Below are 18,860 nucleotides of genomic sequence, written 5' to 3'. Positions count from 1 at the left end.
CTCCCCTCCGCCCTGTGCGTTCCCACAGAGAGGGCCTCCTCAGGGTGCCTCCGGTCAGGGAATGTCAACTGGCGGCCCCCAGGGGGAGAGCCTTCTCTGTGGGTGCCCCGGCTTTGTGGAACCAACTGCCGGTGGAGCTCCGGACGGCATCGGACCTCCGAACTTTCCGTCGTGGTCTGAAGACCCATTTGTTTGAATTGGCCAGTCTGGCCTGATGGGGGAGCTGTGTTTTAAATTGTCATTTTAGATTGCATTATTGTTTTTTTAATTGGGCACTGATTTAATCTTTGTTTTAACTTTTGTATAGTATTGTATTTTTATTTATATGCCCTGTGAACCGCCCTGAGTCCCCAGGGAGAAGGGCGGTATATAAATTAAATAAAACAAACAAACAAGCATGCATGCCACAGGCGGCATGCGGAGCCATCCCTGTGGGCACGCGCGCCATCACCCAAGAGGGAGGCGGGGCCAGGCTGCCCCACCCCCTCTCCAGGTGCTCCTGCACTTGCTCACTTTCTCTCTGCACTGAGAGTCAGGGATCAGCTGCAAGAGCTGGGCAAATCCAGGCTGGATGGTGGAAGCAGCTGCAGCATGAGTCCAGGTAAGCCTCTGGAGTGATTTCGCGCCCCCCTGGTCGATCATTTTACGATGCTCCAGTGGCCCAAACTAGTGCTGCAAAGCAATTTCGTCTCCCCCCCCCCCCAGCCGATCTGGGCAGCAGAAGCATTTTCAAAGCTTATGGAGTTCACATCCATGGCTGTGGGGCGATTTTACAATGCTCCAGAGGCTCGATCTGAGCATCGGAGGCCTGCAAAATGCTTCTGCTGCCCAGATCTAGGGCTGCAGAGTGATTTTGCTCCCTCCCCCCACGGCCTCTGATGCCCGGATTGGGTCGCTGGAGCATCGCCCACTCGGTGGCCACGCGCCCGGCATCCAGCAATGTTGCAGTTTGGGCACTTGGTCTCATAAAGGTTTGCCACCACTGCTCTAGGCCTTCCTGTCCTCTACCACCTTCCAGAGCCCATTTAAGCTCACACCTACTGCTTCAGTGACTCCATCCAGCCACCTCATTCTCTCTTGTCCCCTTCTTCTCTTGCCTTCAACCTTTCCCAGCATTAGGCTCTTCTCCAGTGAGTCCTTCCTTCTCATTAGGTGGCCAAAGTATTTGAGTTTCAAGGATCTGGCCTTCTAAAGAGCATTCAGGGTTGATCTCTAGGACTGACCAGTTTGAATGCTTTGCAGTCCAAGGGACTCGCAGGAATCTTCTCCAGCACCATAGCTCAAAGGCCTCAATTCTTTGGCGCTCAGCCTTTCTTATGGTCCAACTTTCACAGCCATCTTTAACTGTTAACTATATTTCGATAAATGTGTAATGATTCCTTCTGAAGCATGTTCTTCTCTTTGACAAGTCGCAATATTATTCATTCATCTGGCTTTTACTTTTCACCCCATGCTCAGCAGCACAACCTCATCTTTCCAGTGAGGAACAGCTTCTGGTTCCTGGGGAATTCTGGGAGTTGAACTCCAGCCATTATAGAGTTGCCAAAGTTGAGAAACATTGGTTTCTTGCACTGAGGCCCGAAGACCCTGAAATCAACTTTTTATGGCTCCTTCCATCCCCTTTTCCTGAAAAAAATAAAATAAAAAATAAGAATTTGGTTGCAGTTCTTTAACTTAAGGGAGAAAAATGTCTGGAAGCAGAACTGAAGGCTCTCAGCTTTCATCATTACGCCCCGACTTCTCTCTCAAAATGTTATTCCGCTTCATTTCTTCCCCAATTCCATTTACCTCTCAATCAACCTATATCAGTTTACCTTCAATTAATTTATTGCCTATTCTTTACCCCTAGTACAGGTTATTGCTTTTCCATTCGCTTCCTTTACTCCAACATATTAGCCTCTCAATTGCTACCCATTTCAATTTACCCAGGCCATTAGTACTCTACCCAGGTCCCAGCAATTCAAATCTTGTCCTACTAACTCCATCAACATTCATTTGCCTTCTGACCAAGACATCCATTTTTATCTATCTATCTATCTATCTATCTATCTATCTATCTATCTATCTATCTATCTATCTATCTATCTATCTATCTATCTATCTATCATCTGTGTCTCCATCTATATCTATCTATCACTTATCTATCATCTGTGCCTCTGCCTATATCTATCTACCTATCTACCATGTACCTGTCTGTCTCTGTCTATCTATCCATCCATCCATCACCTATGATTTACCTATTATCTGTATCTCTCTACCTTTCAAACTATCATGTGTCTGTCTGTCTCTCTATATCCTTCTATCTATCTATCTATCTATCTATCTATCTATCTGTCTGTCTGTCTGTCTGTCTGTCTGTCTGTCTGTCTGTCTGTCTGTCTGTCTATCTATCTATCTATCTATCTATCTATCTATCATATATCATATATCATTTATCTATCATCTGTGCCTCTGCCTATATCTAGTTACCTATCTATCTATCATCTGTCTGTCTGTCTGTCTGTCTGTCTGTCTGTCTGTCTGTCTGTCTATCTATCTATCTATCTATCTATCTATCTATCTATCTATCTATCTATCTATCTATCTATCTATCTATCATATATCATATATCATTTATCTATCATCTGTGCTTCTGCCTATATCTAGTTACCTATCTATCTATCATCTGTCTGTCTGTCTGTCTGTCTGTCTGTCTGTCTGTCTGTCTGTCTGTCTGTCTGTCTGTCTATCTATCTATCTATCTATCTATCTATCTATCTATCTATCTATCTATCTATCTATCATATATCATATATCATTTATCTATCATCTGTGCCTCTGCCTATATCTAGTTACCTATCTATCTATCATCTGTCTGTCTGTCTGTCTGTCTGTCTGTCTGTCTGTCTGTCTGTCTGTCTATCTATCTATCTATCTATCTATCTATCTATCTATCTATCTATCTATCTATCTATCTATCTATCTATCTATCTATCTATCTATCTATCTATCTATCATCTATCTATCTTTGAAACAAGATGGAATTTCATTTTTCTTCTTTCCTCAGTGAAAAGGTCCCATACGTCTTCTATCTCATAGTTCTACCTCCTTTCTTGGAGCTGAGCAAAATCTGCTGGATAGCTGAAGCTAAAGTTAGACCCGGAGAATAAAAGCTGGAGGTTCAACAACAGTAAAATCCTGCTCACCAAGTCTTCAGTCCATTTCCCATTAAGATGCTCAACAGAGAAACTATTGTAAACTTAGTCCCCATGAAGAATGGGGTCCAGCAGGCTTAATAATCAGTTCAAAGCCCCCATGGAATTTGCACTGAGCCTTTCATCCAGGACTTTCTTTTGTTTTTCAGAATCGTTTAAGCATGGGGACTGCAGAACTGTGAAACAAAGTGGTCGGAATTAATGACCTTTTACTTATCCATCATTCTGGTCAACCTCACTTCTGAGTTTTGCCATTAAGTGCCTGTGAGGTTGGCAGGAGTAGATGGCTGCCCATCCTTTGAGAAATGGTTTATTTCTCATTCTAGCGACCAGCGGCCCACAGCCCACTGGCTTCAAGATCAAAGATATTGATTCAACAGTCACTTTGAAGTGAGCTTGGCATGCGGGATGTTGAATAAATAATGAAAAATCATTAACATAAAAGAGAAATTTAAATATGCATTCACCTTCACACAATCTGTATTTTCTTGATACTTTTGAACTTGTCTTTTTTTTTAAAAAAAAAATAGCAGATTGCGAATGTGTAGCGGAATGAGCTTCAACTCTTGATCTTCTTTTGTCTGTTACTCTACAAAAGTTTTTCTACATGATCAATCAGTGGACAACAGATGTGCTTTGTTCAGTAAAGGTTACGTGATTCCTTCAAGCAAGTTCAAACTTCTATTCATATGCCATATCTTTGTGGTTAGGTTTTTTTTCCCCCCAACACACAGTTTTCTGCTGGTTGGCCCAAAGTCACACAGCCGGATTTCATGCCTAAGGTGGGATTAGAACTCACTGTCTCCTGGTGATTGGCCCAAAGTCACCCGGTCAGCTTTCATGCCTAAAGTGGGACTGGAATTCACCATCTCCTGGTGATTTATTGCAAGTCAAACCTTCCTCTCCACCGTCTCCTTCTCTACGAAGTATTAGTACCGTTTTACAAAGCCCTAGGAAGACCACACCTGGAATACTGCAGCCAATTTTGGTCACCATATCACAGAAATGATGCTGAGAGTTTGGAAAAAAATCAGACAAGAGCAAGCAAAACGATCAAAAGCCTGGAGACTAAAACATACGAAGAACAGCTGCAGGACTTGGGTTTGGCTAGTCAAAAGAAAAGAAGAAACAGGGGTGACATGATAGCAGTGTTCCAGTATCTGAGGGGCTGCCACAAAGGAGAGGGGGGCAGGTTATTCACCAAAGCACCAGAGGGCAGGACGAGAAACAATGGCTGGAAACTGACCAAAGAGAGAAGCAACTTGGAATTAAGCAGAAACTTCCTGACAGTGAGGACAATCAGTGGAACAGTTTGCCTCCAGATATCATGGACGCTCCATCCCTGGAAGTTTTTAGAAAGAGACTGGACAATAACCTGTCTTAGGTCCTCCTGCTTGAGCAGGGAGCTGGACTAGAAGACCCTCAAGGTCCCTTGCAGCTCTATTCTATTCTATTCTATTCTATTCTATTCTATTCTATTCTATTCTATTCTATTCTATTCTATTCTATTCTATTCTATTCTATTCTATTCTATTCTATTCTATTCTATTCTATTCTATTCTATTCTATTCTATTCTATTCCATATTTTCTATTCTATTCTATTCTATTCCTTAGAATCCTCCTCCTCCTCCTCCCCCTCTTCCTCCAGAACCTTTTACAGATTTCCTTTTTTTTTACATTTTAATACAGCATCATATCTAAATATGTAATAACAATTATAGGCAATGCCTCAAAAACTGGGCTAGTGTACTTGGTCCGGAATATCAACTCTTGTTGAAACAAACTCTCTGCATTGCCATTGTAAAATTGTCAAAACATCCCCACTGTAATTATTTTGGCTTGGGAATGAGAGATTTGATCAGCTGAGTACATTCTCTCTCCTCTTCTCCATTTTTTTTTCTTGTAACTTGTTTCTCTCTAACTTATTATTTCCCTCTCCTGCTCAATCAAATGTTGCATATCCCCTTGATGGAGATGAAAATCTGTATTTATTTGCTCCTGTTATCTTGAGAAGTAAAGGAAAAGAAATGGGAAAAGTGGGGGGGGGGAGAACAGGAGCGATTGACCAGTTGGGCACCCAAAGAAAATGCTGGTTTTCCTCCTTAAGAATGTTGGGGTTAACTTGTTCACTCTTTCTAACTATCAGAAAGAAAGGGTGTGCAATGTATAACTGGCTTGAAGGAAATATTCCAAAAGTCTCAGTTCTCAGATGAATAAAGAACACTTGAACAAATATCTCAGGGGCTGCCCCAAAGAAGAGGGAGTCAAGCTATTCTCCGAAGCACCTGAAGGCAGGACAAGAAGCAACAGATGGAAACTAACCAAGGAGAGAAGCAACCTAGAATTTGGGAGAATTTTCCTGACAGTTAGAACAATTAACCAGCGGAACTGCTTGCCTCCAGAAGTGGTGAATGCTCCATCCCTGGAGGTTTTTAAGAAGAGACTGGACAGCCATTTGTCTGAAATGGTATAGGGTTTCCTGCCTGAGCAGGGGGTTGGACTAAATAACCTCCAAGCTCCCTTCCAACTCTGTTATTGTGTTAATTAATCAGTGAAACAACCTGCCTGCACAAAAGGTTGTCTGAAAATGGTATCAGGTTTCCTGCTTGAGCAGAGAGAGTTGGACTACTAGAAGATCTCCAAAGTCCCTTCTAGGTTTGTTCTTTTATATTCTGTGCATTGAAGTACTTGGTAAGGAGATAGGATGATTGCAAAGAAACGTTAAGTTTCTTCCTTGCACTATTTGGAGAAATGTTCTGACGTCATCTGTCACTTCTGCTTGGTAGACCAACTCGAAAACCAACTACACGATAAGACAAAAATACCATGTTATTTCTTTGCTTTGGACTTTAAAAAAAAATCTAGGTATCTAGGTAACAATTCTTTGCATTTCCATCAAAATCCCCTTCCTTATTCTCTACAATTCTTTTTCACTTATGCAGGTTCATTCTTTCAAGGTCAAACTATTCCTTGAAGTCAGACTCAGTAGCAACAGCAGGAGGAGGAGGAGAGGAGGAGGAGAGAAGGAGGAGGAGGAGAGTAGTAGTAGTAGTAGTAGTAGGAAGAGAGGAGGAGGAGTGGAGGAGGAGGAGGAGGAGGAGAGTCAGACATGACTTTGCAACTAACAACAACACTCTCGTGAAAAGAAGGACTAGGGGTGACATGATAGGAGTGTTCCAATATTGGATGGGCTGCCACAAGGAACAGGGGGTCAACCCATCTATCAAAGGACCTGAAAGGAGGACAAGAAGCAATGTATGGAAACTAATCAAGGAGAGAAGCAACCTAGAACTAAGGAGAAAGAGTTAGAACAATTAACCAGTGGAATGGCTTGCCTCCAAGAGTTGTGGGTGCTCCATCATTGGAGGTTTTTGTTCTGTACCAGCCTGCTACCGGCCCTGCAGAAAAGGCAGGGACATCCCCTTTACAACCGGCAAGAGGCTGGAATTACGCCTGCCAAATTTATAGCTACAAAAACAAACAAGCCCTCCCAGACATTCCCCTTATATAGAGTTCAGGGCGTGGCTTCTCTCTGCCTCCTTCCGAGAAGCCCCATTGCCTTCCTCTGTTTACTCCTACTTGACTGCCTCCTGCGTCGGGCATCCTTGAACAGGGCCAGCTGTGGGTCATCTTCATCCACACTGTCAGGCTCACACAGCTGGGTCTCCGTGGTGACCAGGTGGGAGGGGCCTGGCTGAGGGCTATCATCAGCAAGGTCTTCAACACCCCCCTCCTCCTCTGAGTCGTCCGACCCAACTGCCGAACCCACAGGCTGACCCTGAATCACAACAGTTTTAAAGAAGAGACTGGGCAACCATTTGTCCAGAATTGTGTAGGGTCTCCTGCTCATGCAGGGAATTTGACTATAAGACCTCCAAGGTCCCTTCCAACTCAGTTATTCTGTGAAATATCTGACAGCACAGTTTCCTCATTTCCTGAAAACCGCACCAGCTTCTCCCAAAGTTGTCCTCAGAGGAATAACCATCGCATTCACTTTGAAAGTTGATTTTCCGTGGAAACTTTTAAGTGAAAGAATGTTTCCTTCCCTTATCACGATGCCCGAGTCTGATCATTATCATCTAATAGCGATCAAGGTATGCAGAGATTAGAACACTTGCAAGAAGGGAAGGTGAAAGAAGGAGAACTACAAATACACAATCCAGCCAGAAATGCAGAAATGAGTCACGGAATGAGTCATTGTTCATTAAATTCAAGTGATAGCAGCATGTATGAATGGGCCAAAAGAAAAAAGAACAGAATAACAGAATTGGAAGGGACCTTGGAGGTCTTCTAATCTAACACCCTACTCAAGCAGGATGCCACATAACAGGGGTCCCCAATCTATGGGGCGCAGCCCGGGACTAACCAACCTTCATGCCTTGCTAGCTTTCTTCTCCTCCCATATGGACAGTGAGAAGTTAATAGACACTTTACAAGAAACAAGTCATAATCATACTCATAATGGTATAGTTGGAAGGGACCTTGGAGGTCATCTAGTCCAACCCCCTGCTCAGGCAGGAAACCCTCTACCACTTCAGACAAATGGCTGTCCAGTCTGTTCTTAAAAACGGGTTGTTCCACTGGTTAATTGTTCCAACTGTCAGGAAGTTTCTCCTCAGTTCTAGCTTGCTTCTCTCCTTGATTAAGTTTCCATCCGTTGCTTCTTGTCTTGCCTTCAGGGGCTTTGGAGAACAGCTTGACTCCCTCTTCTTTGGGGCAGCCCCTGAGATACTGGAACACTGCTATCATGTCACCCCTGGTTCTTCTCTTCAGTAAACTTGACATACCCAATTTCATTATACAGTATCACTTTTCTTCTATTTCATAGAACATAGAACTTAATCAGAGTTGGAAGGGACCTCGGAGATCCTCTAGTCCAACCCCCTGCTCAAGCAGGAGACCCTATACCATTTCAGACGAATTGTTGTCCAATCTCTTCTTAAAATCCTCCAGTGTTGGAGCACCCACAACTTCTGGAGGTACGTTGTTCCACCGATTGATTGTTCTCCTTGGTAGGAAATTTCTACTTCGTTCTAGGTTGCTTCTCTCCTTGATTAGTTTCCACCCATTGCTTCTTCTCCGGCCTTCTGGGGCTTTGGAAAATAATTTTCTTTCTTCTACCTATGCTCTATGGATTTCAGAAATCTGAATTTGAAAATTAGTGAAGTGATGGAAGGAGACCTGGGAAAAAAAATACTGAAAAAGGAGGCTGCGGGAGAAAGACATAACAACCTTTTAATAAATAATAATAATAATAATAATAATAATAATAATAATAATAATAATAATAATAATAATAATAATAATAATAATAATAATGATGATGATGATGATGATGATGATGATGATGATGATGATGATAATAATAATAATAATAATAATAATAATAATAATAATAATAATAATAATAATAATAATAATAATAGGAAGAAGAAGAAGAAGAAGAAGAAGAAGAAGAAGAAGAAGAAGAAGAAGAAGAAGAAGAAGAAGAAGAAGAAGAAGAAGAAGAAGAAGAAGTTGGAAGGGACCTTGGAGGTCATCTAGTCCAACCCCCTGCTCAGGCAGGAAACCCTATACCATTTCAGGCAAATGGCTGTCCAGTCTCTTCTTAAAAACCTCCAGTGTTGGAGCATTCACCGCTTCTGGAGGCAGGTTGTTCCACTGGTTAATTGTTCTGGCAGGAAGTTTCTCCTTAGTTCTAGGTTGCTTCTCTCCTTGACTAGTTTCCATCCGTTACTTCTTGTCCTGCCTTCAGGCGCTTTGGAGAATACCTTGACTCCCTCTTCTTTGGGGCAGCCCCTGAGATATTGGAACACTGCTATCATGTCCCCCCTCGTCCTTCTCTTCATTAAACTACACATACCCAACTCCAGCAACCGTTCCCTATATGTTTTATCCTCCGGTTCCCTAATCATCTTGGTTGCTCTTCTCTGTACCCTTTCTAGAGTCTCGACATCTTTTTTACATCGTGGTGACCAAAACTGGATGCAGTATTCCATTCTTGTTGAATTCTTTTCCTTCTGGTTAATTTTCAGTTTATCTCTGTGTTGTTGTGTGTGTGTTTTTTTTTCCTATAAAAAAAATGCAGACCCTTTCTTCCTCAAATTAATTTGCTTAAACATTCATGAAGGGAAACATTTTTAATAGGTATGTGCACATGTTTTTCAATTACCAGCAAACTGGGGCAGTCAATGAACCGTAAATAATGAGAGTTTTCCGTTGTCAGTTTGTTTGTACCAGCTATGATAGTACATGTTGCATTGTTAGTGGCTTTTTCCCCTCTTGTGGAATGTTACATTTTTTTTTTTTTGAAAAGGAAGGGGGGAAAAAACAACAACACAAGAATCTCTTGCATTATTTGTATTTTGCTGCCTTGACATCTCTCCAGGTTCTCTCTTTGGTTGAACGAGGGGAAATTTACAAATAATAATAATAATAATAATAATAATAATAATAATAATAATAATAATAATAATAATAATAATAATAATAATAATAATAATAATAATAATAATAATAATAATATAAAGTTGGAAGGGACCTTGGAGGTCATCTAGTCCAACCCCCTGCTCAGGCAGGAAACCCTATACCATTTCAGGCAAATGGCTGTCCAGTCTCTTCTTAAAAACCTCCAGGATTCCAGCACCAGAAGGACTTCTGAGGCATAGAAAAATTGTCCAGAGTTGAAAAATTCCAGGGTCCATGGACAATCTCTCTCATCCAGGACATGATTGTCCCAAATGTGCTTTTTTTCAAGAGGCAACTGGGCATTCTTTGTTTTTCCTTGAAGACGTTTTCCTTCTCATCCAAGAAGCTTTGTTTAGTTCAGGATAAGAAGTCAAATGTCTTCACTTCTGATCCTCATTCCTCAAAGGGAAAAAACAAAGGAAGTCCAGTTGCCTTTTGAAAAAGCACCTTTGGGACAAAATAAATAAATAAATCCAGGGTGTTTTCTCTTCCCCAACTACTTCATGATGCAATAGAGGTCCCACTGCTTCAAAACCAAGCAAAACAACACGGCTTTTCAGTAGCCCAGCAACCAGTGGTGGGATTCAGCCAGTTCGCACCAGTTTGGCAGAACCGGTAGCTAATGTTTTTTGTTGCCCAGGCCCAGAATGAACTTCCGGAAGTGGCATCCATACAGAGAACCAGTTGTTCCCATATTTAAATCCCACAACTGCCTGAAACCCATCTCAAATTTCTCCTGCAGAAATGAGACTTCTTCTATGAGAACTATGTGAGATGTTTGAAAATATATTTCTCCTGCCTGGGTTTCCTGAGAGATCTTCCAAGCTGGGAGGCTCCAGCAAAAGCTGAGAGAAACCCATAGAATATATTTGAAGTGTTGAGCCCAAATATGTCTCTACATTCCCTAAGTTTGGGCAAGAAATCTGAAAAGTCTCTTAAAGAGGAAGAATGCCCACTGGGATCAACTATAGTCATCTGCTCATTCTTGGTCCAACTCTCACTCTCCGGATGTATATATGCCTTTAAGACATAAATTTCTGCCCTATAAGGTAGAGAAGTATGGGAAACACACACCATGTAGACCTAAAGCTACTTAATTAGAGTAACAGAAAAGTCTATGTGGAGAAATAGTAAAAAGCTGTTTTAAATTCACCTTAATTCTTGATGCCTTAATGCAGGGGTCTTCGAACTTGGCCCTTCTATGACTTGTGGACTTCAACTCCCAGAATTCCTCAGCCAGTGTGCCTGGCTGAGGAATTCTTGGAGTTGATGTCCACAAGTCATAAAAGGGCCAAGTTCGAAAAGCCCTGCCTTAATGGATACCTCCATAAAGTTTTCTGGGCAACAAGATGGAAATAGTCCTTCTACTTCTCTATCTACCTTACACTCAAACTAACAGAATAACAGAATTGGAAGGGACCTTGGAGGTCTTCTAGTCCAACCCCCTGCTCAAGCAGGAGACCCTAAACCATTTCAAACAAGTGACTGTTTTTAAAAACCTCCAGCGATGAAGCACCCACAACTTCTGAAGGCAAGCCGGTTCACTGTTTAATTGTTCTCACTGTTAGGAAGTTTCTCCTTAATTCCAGGTTGCTTCTCTCCAATGGTATAGGGCCTTCTGCTTGAGCAGGGGGTTGGACTAGAAGACCTTGAAGATCCCTTCGAGCTCTATTCGGATTCTGATTCATCAGTTAACTACATTGCAAGGCACAAGGGCGTAGGTTACAGAATCTTGTAAGCTAGATAGGTCAGTTTTAAAGCCCGTTGACTGGAACATAGGTCAAAGCCAGCCCTTGCTGATTCTTTTGCTCTGCTTCCTAATTCTCTTTTGATGCAGGGAGATGTTGCTATCTATTTGCCTATTAGGGAGGAAATCATGAGCACCTGTTCTGGTCATTTATTAATTAGTGAACATCCTTTAAGGAGCGTGATGGCTCAGTGGTTAAAGATGCTGAGCTTTTCAGCTGGAAAGCTGGCAGCCTGGGTTTCAGTCCACAGCTCCACACAATTGGGTGAGTTCCTGTTTCTCCCTCATCTCCTGCCCACCTAACAATTCAAAATCATGCAAATGCAAGTAGATTTGTTGTTGTTAGTTGCGAAGTCGTGTCCGACTCATCACGACCCCATGGACAACGTTCCTCCAGGCCTTCCTGTCCTCTACCATCTTCTGGAGTCTATTTAGGCTCATGCCTACTGCTTCAGTGACTCCATCCAGCCACCTCATTCTCTGTCGTTCCCTTCTTCTCTTGCCCTCCATCTTTCCCAGCATTAGGCTCTTCTCCAGTGAGTCCTTCCTTCTCATTAGGTGGCCAAAGTATTTGAGTTTTAGCTTCAGGATCTGGCCTTCTAAAGAGCAGTCAGGGTTGATCTCCTCTAGGACTGACCGGTTTGATCGCCTTGCAGTCCAAGGGACTCGCAGGCGTCTTCTCCAGCACCAGAGTTCAAAGGCCTCAATTCTTTGGCGCTCAGCCTTTCTTATGGTCCAAATTTCACTGCCATACATTGCAAGCATCTAGAATTAAGGTGACTTTAAAGCAGCTTTTACTTTTTGCCCACAGATTTTGCCAATAAGCAAAAGGAAGATAAGCGTTGCTGATTCAATTTCTCCAGCTCAGATCTACCCATCTTCAGCTTTACTGGAGCTATTAATAATGTTATTGTCTGTTTCTCTTTTTGTCTGGAAATTGGGGATCCCAGAAGTTCATGGAAATTCACTTAATCCTCTAAACTTATTTATCACAACTCTTGTGAAGAATAGCAATGGTCTCCATTAATGTTAATTAACGCAAGTTCAATTTTTGCAGGTGCCAAATAGAAACAATCCATTTATTTCTCTCTCCCCCCTCCCCCCTGCCGCCGCCCCACTGGGGCAGAAGTTTAATTACATTAAAAAAAGACATCAAGCGGAAAAAGTATGAACATATTATTCCTCCTGCTTCTAAAAGCATTGATTTAAATGGCGGTATAATAATGAGCACACATACAGTATATTTGCAAACCTAGATTTGATATCAATTAAAGTCCGAAGCATCCATCCTACTTTCTGAACATTTTCAATAAAGGCACAACATACTTCCTAGCTTTAGAGTTCTGATTTTACAACTGCCTATCTTTACTAGATTAAGAGCCTTGGTGGAGCAGTGGGCTAATGCCTCCTTAAGTAACACCAGCTGCCTGCAATTAGTGCAGGTTCGAGTCCCACCAGGCTCAAGGTTGACTCAGCCTTCCATCCTTCCGAGGTAGGTAAAATGAGGACCCAGATTGTTGGGGGCAATAAGCAGACTTTGTAATAATGCCGCTTGGGGGGGGGGCGAAAGCCCTAATAAGCAGGAATATACATAGAATGAAAGCTATTGCTAAGCACAAGGATTTGTGCTTTAGATTGTAAGCCGCCCTGAGTCTTCGGAGAAGGGCGGGATATAAATGGGATTTTAAAAAAAAAAGTCAAGTGCAAAGGATCAAGACCATACGTTAAATTGCAGTTCTAAGATTTAATGTTCAAGCCTATACACAAGAATTGAATCAACTAAAATTCAGTAGTAAATTGGCCCCAGATAAGGGTTAACAGAATTCAAGAGAGGATGGACCGGGTCCCTTTGTGGAAACGTAAGGACTCTATGCTAATGACATGCTTAACTTCATCCTCCAGCTCTGCTTGCTCTTCTTCTACACTAGAACAGAAAATGCCACAGCCATACCATTCAAGATGGGTTTTTAATCCTTCTTTAACTCTCGACAACTTTGACAGTATTTATATTCATGTTTTGATTGTATTATACGCCACCCCAGAGTCTCTTTGTATCAGGAGACGGGAGGGCATATAAATTTAACAAAGAACTCAATGGATAAATGGATTCAATCCACACATATCATCATTATTTTATTTTATCTTATTAATTTATATTTTATTTTTTATTTTATTAATTTATATTTTATTTTGTTTTTTTATTATTTTATTTTTATTATTAATTATTTAATATTTATTTTGTATTTTTATTATTTTATATTTTCTTTTATTTTTTATATTCATTTTCTTTTTCTTTTTTCTTTGTTTATTTATTTTTAATCGTGCCTTTATTATTTTATAAATAGCTTAAAGCAGGGGTGTCAAACTCACAACGTCACGTGTCGTGTCCCGATGTATTGGGACTTTTATGCCATTGCCGGCAATGGGGTGGGCGTGATTTTGCTATGATGCATCCGGCCCGTGGGCCATCAGGTTGACACCCCCACGACAACCCTGTGAGGTAGGCTGGGCTGAGAGGAAATGACTGGCCCAAAGTCACCCAGCTGACTTTCATACCTAAGCCAGGTCTTGAACTCACAGTCTTCGGCTTTATAGCCTGGTGACTTAATCACGCGAGGTATTAGTACCACTTTATAAAACCCTAGTAAGACCACACCTGGAATACTGCAACCAGTTTTGGTCACTGTCTCCTGGTGATTGGCTCAAAGGCACCCAGCTAGATTTAATAACTAAGGCGGGACTAGAACACATAGTCTCCTGGAGATTGGCCCAAAGTCACCCAGCTAGATTTCATGACTAAGGCGGGACTAGAACACATAGTCTCCTGGAGATTGGCCTAAAGTCACCCTGATGGCATTTGTGCTTAAGGCCAGATTAGAACTCACCATCTTGCTTTGGGGTTTTTGAAGATGTTTTGCTTCTCATCCAAGAAACTTCTTCAGCTCTGACTGGCTAATGTGGAATAAAAGGAGTTATTTTCCTTGCAGACAGCTGGACATTCACATTCTTTTAGAGAGTCATTGAGGCCACCTGGAGGTTTATCTGTGTCCTCAGGGTCATCTGAGTAATGCAAATGGGTGTGGAGCCTTCTTGGAACCACTGAAAGGGCTGTGTTGTAGACTGGAGATAGATGATGTCATATTCCTCCCCATCTGTTGAGAGAGAGCTGCTCAGTTTTGACATAGATGGCCTCTTTGACCCCTCTTTCAAACCAGTGGTCCTCTCTGTCCAAAATGTGGACTTTGTTGTCTTTGAAAGTGTGGCCTTTGTCTTTGAAATGCAGATGGACTGCTGAATCTTGTCCTGATGGGTTTGTTCTCCTTCCATTTCCCACCATCCAGTCAGAGCTGAAGAAGTTTCTTGGATGAGAAGCAAAATGTCTTCAAAGAAGAAAAAGCAAGAAAGTTCAGTCGCCTTTTGGAAAAAAAAACACCCTTGGGATAGCTATGACTTGAATGACCAAGAATCGCCAGAGACATTTAGCTATGCACTAAGGTCATGCATTCAATCTTGCAGCTACTATGATTGTTGGCCGAGCAGGGTCAAAAATAGCCAGAGAAATGATTAAAGTCTGTGAAATGGGCCCCTTGCCATTGAATAGGAGTGCTGATTTACCACCAGTGCATCAGGTCCTTAGGAGCTGGGAGTGCAGTGGCACAAGGAAACAACAACCAATGACTTAATAGCCAGCCAGCCAACACAATAATTAACAACTAAAAGCTACACACAACCAGGAACCATATAAATGCAGTGTGTAGAACAGCCCAGTGCACATATTTTGCAGAGAGAGATCCCTAATGATGGGCTTGGAAGAAGCTTTCTGACCGACTCAAACTGGACCTTGTAGTCTAAGATGGATTCATCTCTTCAGCCACTGTGGTTCTCCAATTCCACCTGGCAACGATACCAACAGGATTAGGAACCATCCTTCTGCCAATTACGGATCTACAGAAGCAATTTGCTTTGATGGGAAGTTGGAGCTTTCTGACTTCATTCCCAGGCCAAATGTGAGCAGGAGGGCAAATTTAATAACATTTCTGATGCAATTTCTGGCACAACGCACCAGGTTCACGAGAGTGGCAGGTGCAGGCAAGTCAAGCGGCGAAATCAACCCTGCCAAATGGTGAGAGAGATGAAAGCCTCGATTGTTGTTATTTGGAACTGGCATTTGCCAGCCAACTTCAGTGGAATTGTCCCCTGCAGGTTGGGAAACTTTTAATTTTCTCCCTTTCCCTCTCCCTTCCCCTCCCACTCCAGGACTTTCCATGACTGAAATTCCTAAAACACTGCATGGATTCAGCCCACAAACTGTAAATGTGTTTTGTTGTTAGCTGCGAAGTCGTGTCTGACCTATTGCGACCCCACGTTCCTCCAGGCCTTCCTGTCCTCTACCATCTTCTGGAGTCCATTTAGGCTCACACCTCCTGCTTCAGTGACTCCATCCAGCCACCTCATTCTCTGTCGTCCCCTTCTTCTCTTGCCTTCAACCTTTCCCAGCATGAGGTTCTTCTCCAGTGAGTCCTTCCTTCTCATTAGGTGGCCAAAGTATTTGAGTTTCCACTTCAGGATCTAGCATTCTAAAGAGCAGTCAGGGTTGATCTCCTCTAGGACTGACCAGTTTAATCACCTTGCAGTCCAAGGGACTTGCAGGAGTCTTCTCCGGCACCATAGTTCAAAGGCCTCAATTCTTTGGCGCTCAGCCTTTCTTATGGGTGGGTGTGTTTGTGTGTGCCTTCAAGCCCTAGTGACTGCCTGGATGAATCCCTGCAGTTTTCTTGGCAAGATTTGCAGAAGTGGTTTGCCATTGTTTGCTTTCTACAGCCAAGAGAGAGTGACTGGCCTAAGGCTTCACCCCTCCTCTTTGCACCTAGGACTCTACTAGAACTCACCATCCCCTGGATGAAGCCTGAAGATAAATGTTTAAAAATCACAATCAAGTAAATGTGTACGAGAAGAAGAAGAAGAAGTGGGTTTGTGTGAGGAAGGTGTGTGGGTGGGGGGAAAATCAGCATTTTATTAGCTTTGCAGCTCGAAAGGATTACGGTAGGATTAAGCCAGGAGGAAAATAGATTTCTAAGCTGTTGTGTTTCCTAACGGGCAAAACAAACACGTCTCAAAAGGGCAGACTGGCAAGAAGAAGAGGAGAGATCAGAAAAGAAAGCAAAACTCGGTGATTAAAATTGTACATTCTAGTCATCAAAGATATACACAAATCTCAAATATCTGGGGTTTTGGGGAGGGGGGTTGCCCAGAGTGTTCCACAGTGGCTGCGTAACGAATGTGTCATTTTAGCAACTGGTCAGTTTGGAGGCAATTGTTAAGCACAACTTTGGCGACAATACAGAAAGGCTACGAAGGTAAGCTTTGTAGGACTATACATCAGTCTGCTGCTCCTAATCAGCATCCAGATAATTCTCCTTCATCTACAAATCACATGTTTGATTTTTGTCTTGGGAGACTCTTTTGGCCTAAATCAGGGGTCTTCAAACCCTTTTTATGACTTGTGGACTTCAATTCCCAGAATTCCTCAGCCAGGCATGCCTGGCTGAGGTATTCTGGTAGTTGAAGTCCACAAATCATAAAAGGGCCAGGTTTGAAGATCCTTGGCATAAATCCTCTACCTTCAAGCAGGAATACTTTCCTGTCCCTTTTTTCCCCCATTTCCATTCCTTTGAGCTAGATTTGCCAACTTGATATTTATTCCTTTGTTTATTTGTTTCATTTTATCCCCCTCTTATTATTATTTTTTTATAAGTCATCCAAGGCTGCAAATATACACACTGCTCTTTCCTCTTCCTACTTTCCCCACAATAACAACAACCCTGTGAGGTGAATTAGTTTGAGAGAGGGACTGGCCCAATGTCATGCAGCTATGACTCAGGCAGGACACCCTATACCCGTGGTGGCGAACCTATGGCACGCGTGCCACTGGAGAGCCTTCTCTGTGGGCACGCAGCCACGGCCACCCAATTGGACACACCCACCCAATGGGCCACACCCGCCCGGCACCCGACGATACATAAGTGGGTTTTGGGTTGCAGTTTGGGCACTCGGTCTCTAAAAGGTTTGCCATCACTGCCCTATACACTTTCAGAGAAATCATTGCCCAATCGCTTCTTAAATACCTCGAGGGTTGGAGCATCCATGACTTTTGTAGGCAAGCCATTCCCTTGGTTAATTGTTCTCACTGTCAGGAAATTTCTCCTTAGTTCTAGGTTGCCTCTCTCCTTGATGAGTTTCCATCCATTGGTTTCTTGTCGTGCCTTCAGGTGCTTTGAAGAATAGGTTGACGTCTGAGCTTTGAGACTTGCAAGATTGATGTCAGCCCTACGAGGTAGTCCAGATAAGAAGCTTCACAAAGAATATGAGCTCTACTTTTACTGAAAGGTTTCACTGACGGAATCTTGCAAGTTGCAGTGTGTTACTTTCCTCCTGTCCTTTTACTCTCTCTCTCTCTCTCTCTCTCTCTCTCTCTCTCTCTCTCTCTCTCTCTCTCTCTCTCTCTCTCTCTCTCTCTCTCTCTCTCTCTCTATATATATATATATATATATATATATATATATATATATATATATTTATAAAGTTGTTGAGACTCTGGAAAGAGTGCAGAGAAGAGCAACAGGAACGATCAGGGGATTGAGTGCTAAAATGAAGAAAGGTGTCAGGAATTGGGTATCTCTAGTCTGGTGGAAAGAAGGACTATGGGAGAATTGACAGCAGTGTTCCAATATTTGAGGGGCTCTTATAAAGATGAGGGGGTCAAACTACTTTCAAAAGGATCAAAAGGCAAGACAAGAGACAATGGATGGAAACTAACCAAGGAGAGAAGCAACCTAGAACCAAGGAGAAAATTCCCAACAATCAACCAATGGAATAGCTTGCCATCAGAAGTTGTGGGTGCTCCATTACTGGAGGCTTTTGAAAAAAGACTGGATAGCCATCTCCTGCTTGAGAACTAGAAGACCTCCAAGATCCCTTCCAGCTCTATTATTCTGTGTTCTGTGTTCTTTTGCATGTTCACCAGGACTCCAGCTTTGCCTCTTTTCATCCAGGGCAGGGAAGTCAAGAAGCTGAAGATTATGGAAGAAACAGTGGGACAAAATCTGAGATGCTGAAAAAAAAAAAAACATTCTCTGACATGTCCCAGACCATCTTGTAACTAGATAACACCGCCTTCCACATCCACCCATAAAAATATATCTCCAACTTTTTTCTATCCTTTGAAAGAAGTTCAAACGCAAACTCTCTTTCATCAACTTTCATGAAAACACAAGAAGAAGAAAAAGGGACCAAACCCCCTGCAGTGTTTCTTTGCATACCAGCCATAAAAAGTAAGCCTGAAGGAGATTGTGGCAGATCACATTTATAATACCTCTGAGAAAAGTGCATTGATGTGGTCTCCAGGGTTTAAACTTCCTTGACCATTTTTCCCCCTTGCATAATTGGTGAT

Source organism: Vipera berus (assembly GCF_964194415.1).
Source record: "Vipera berus genome assembly, chromosome: 2".
In the NCBI taxonomy this organism is placed as follows: domain Eukaryota; kingdom Metazoa; phylum Chordata; class Lepidosauria; order Squamata; family Viperidae; genus Vipera; species Vipera berus.
The sequence above is the reverse complement of the archived record's forward strand: the minus strand, read 5'-3'. Positions refer to the sequence as shown.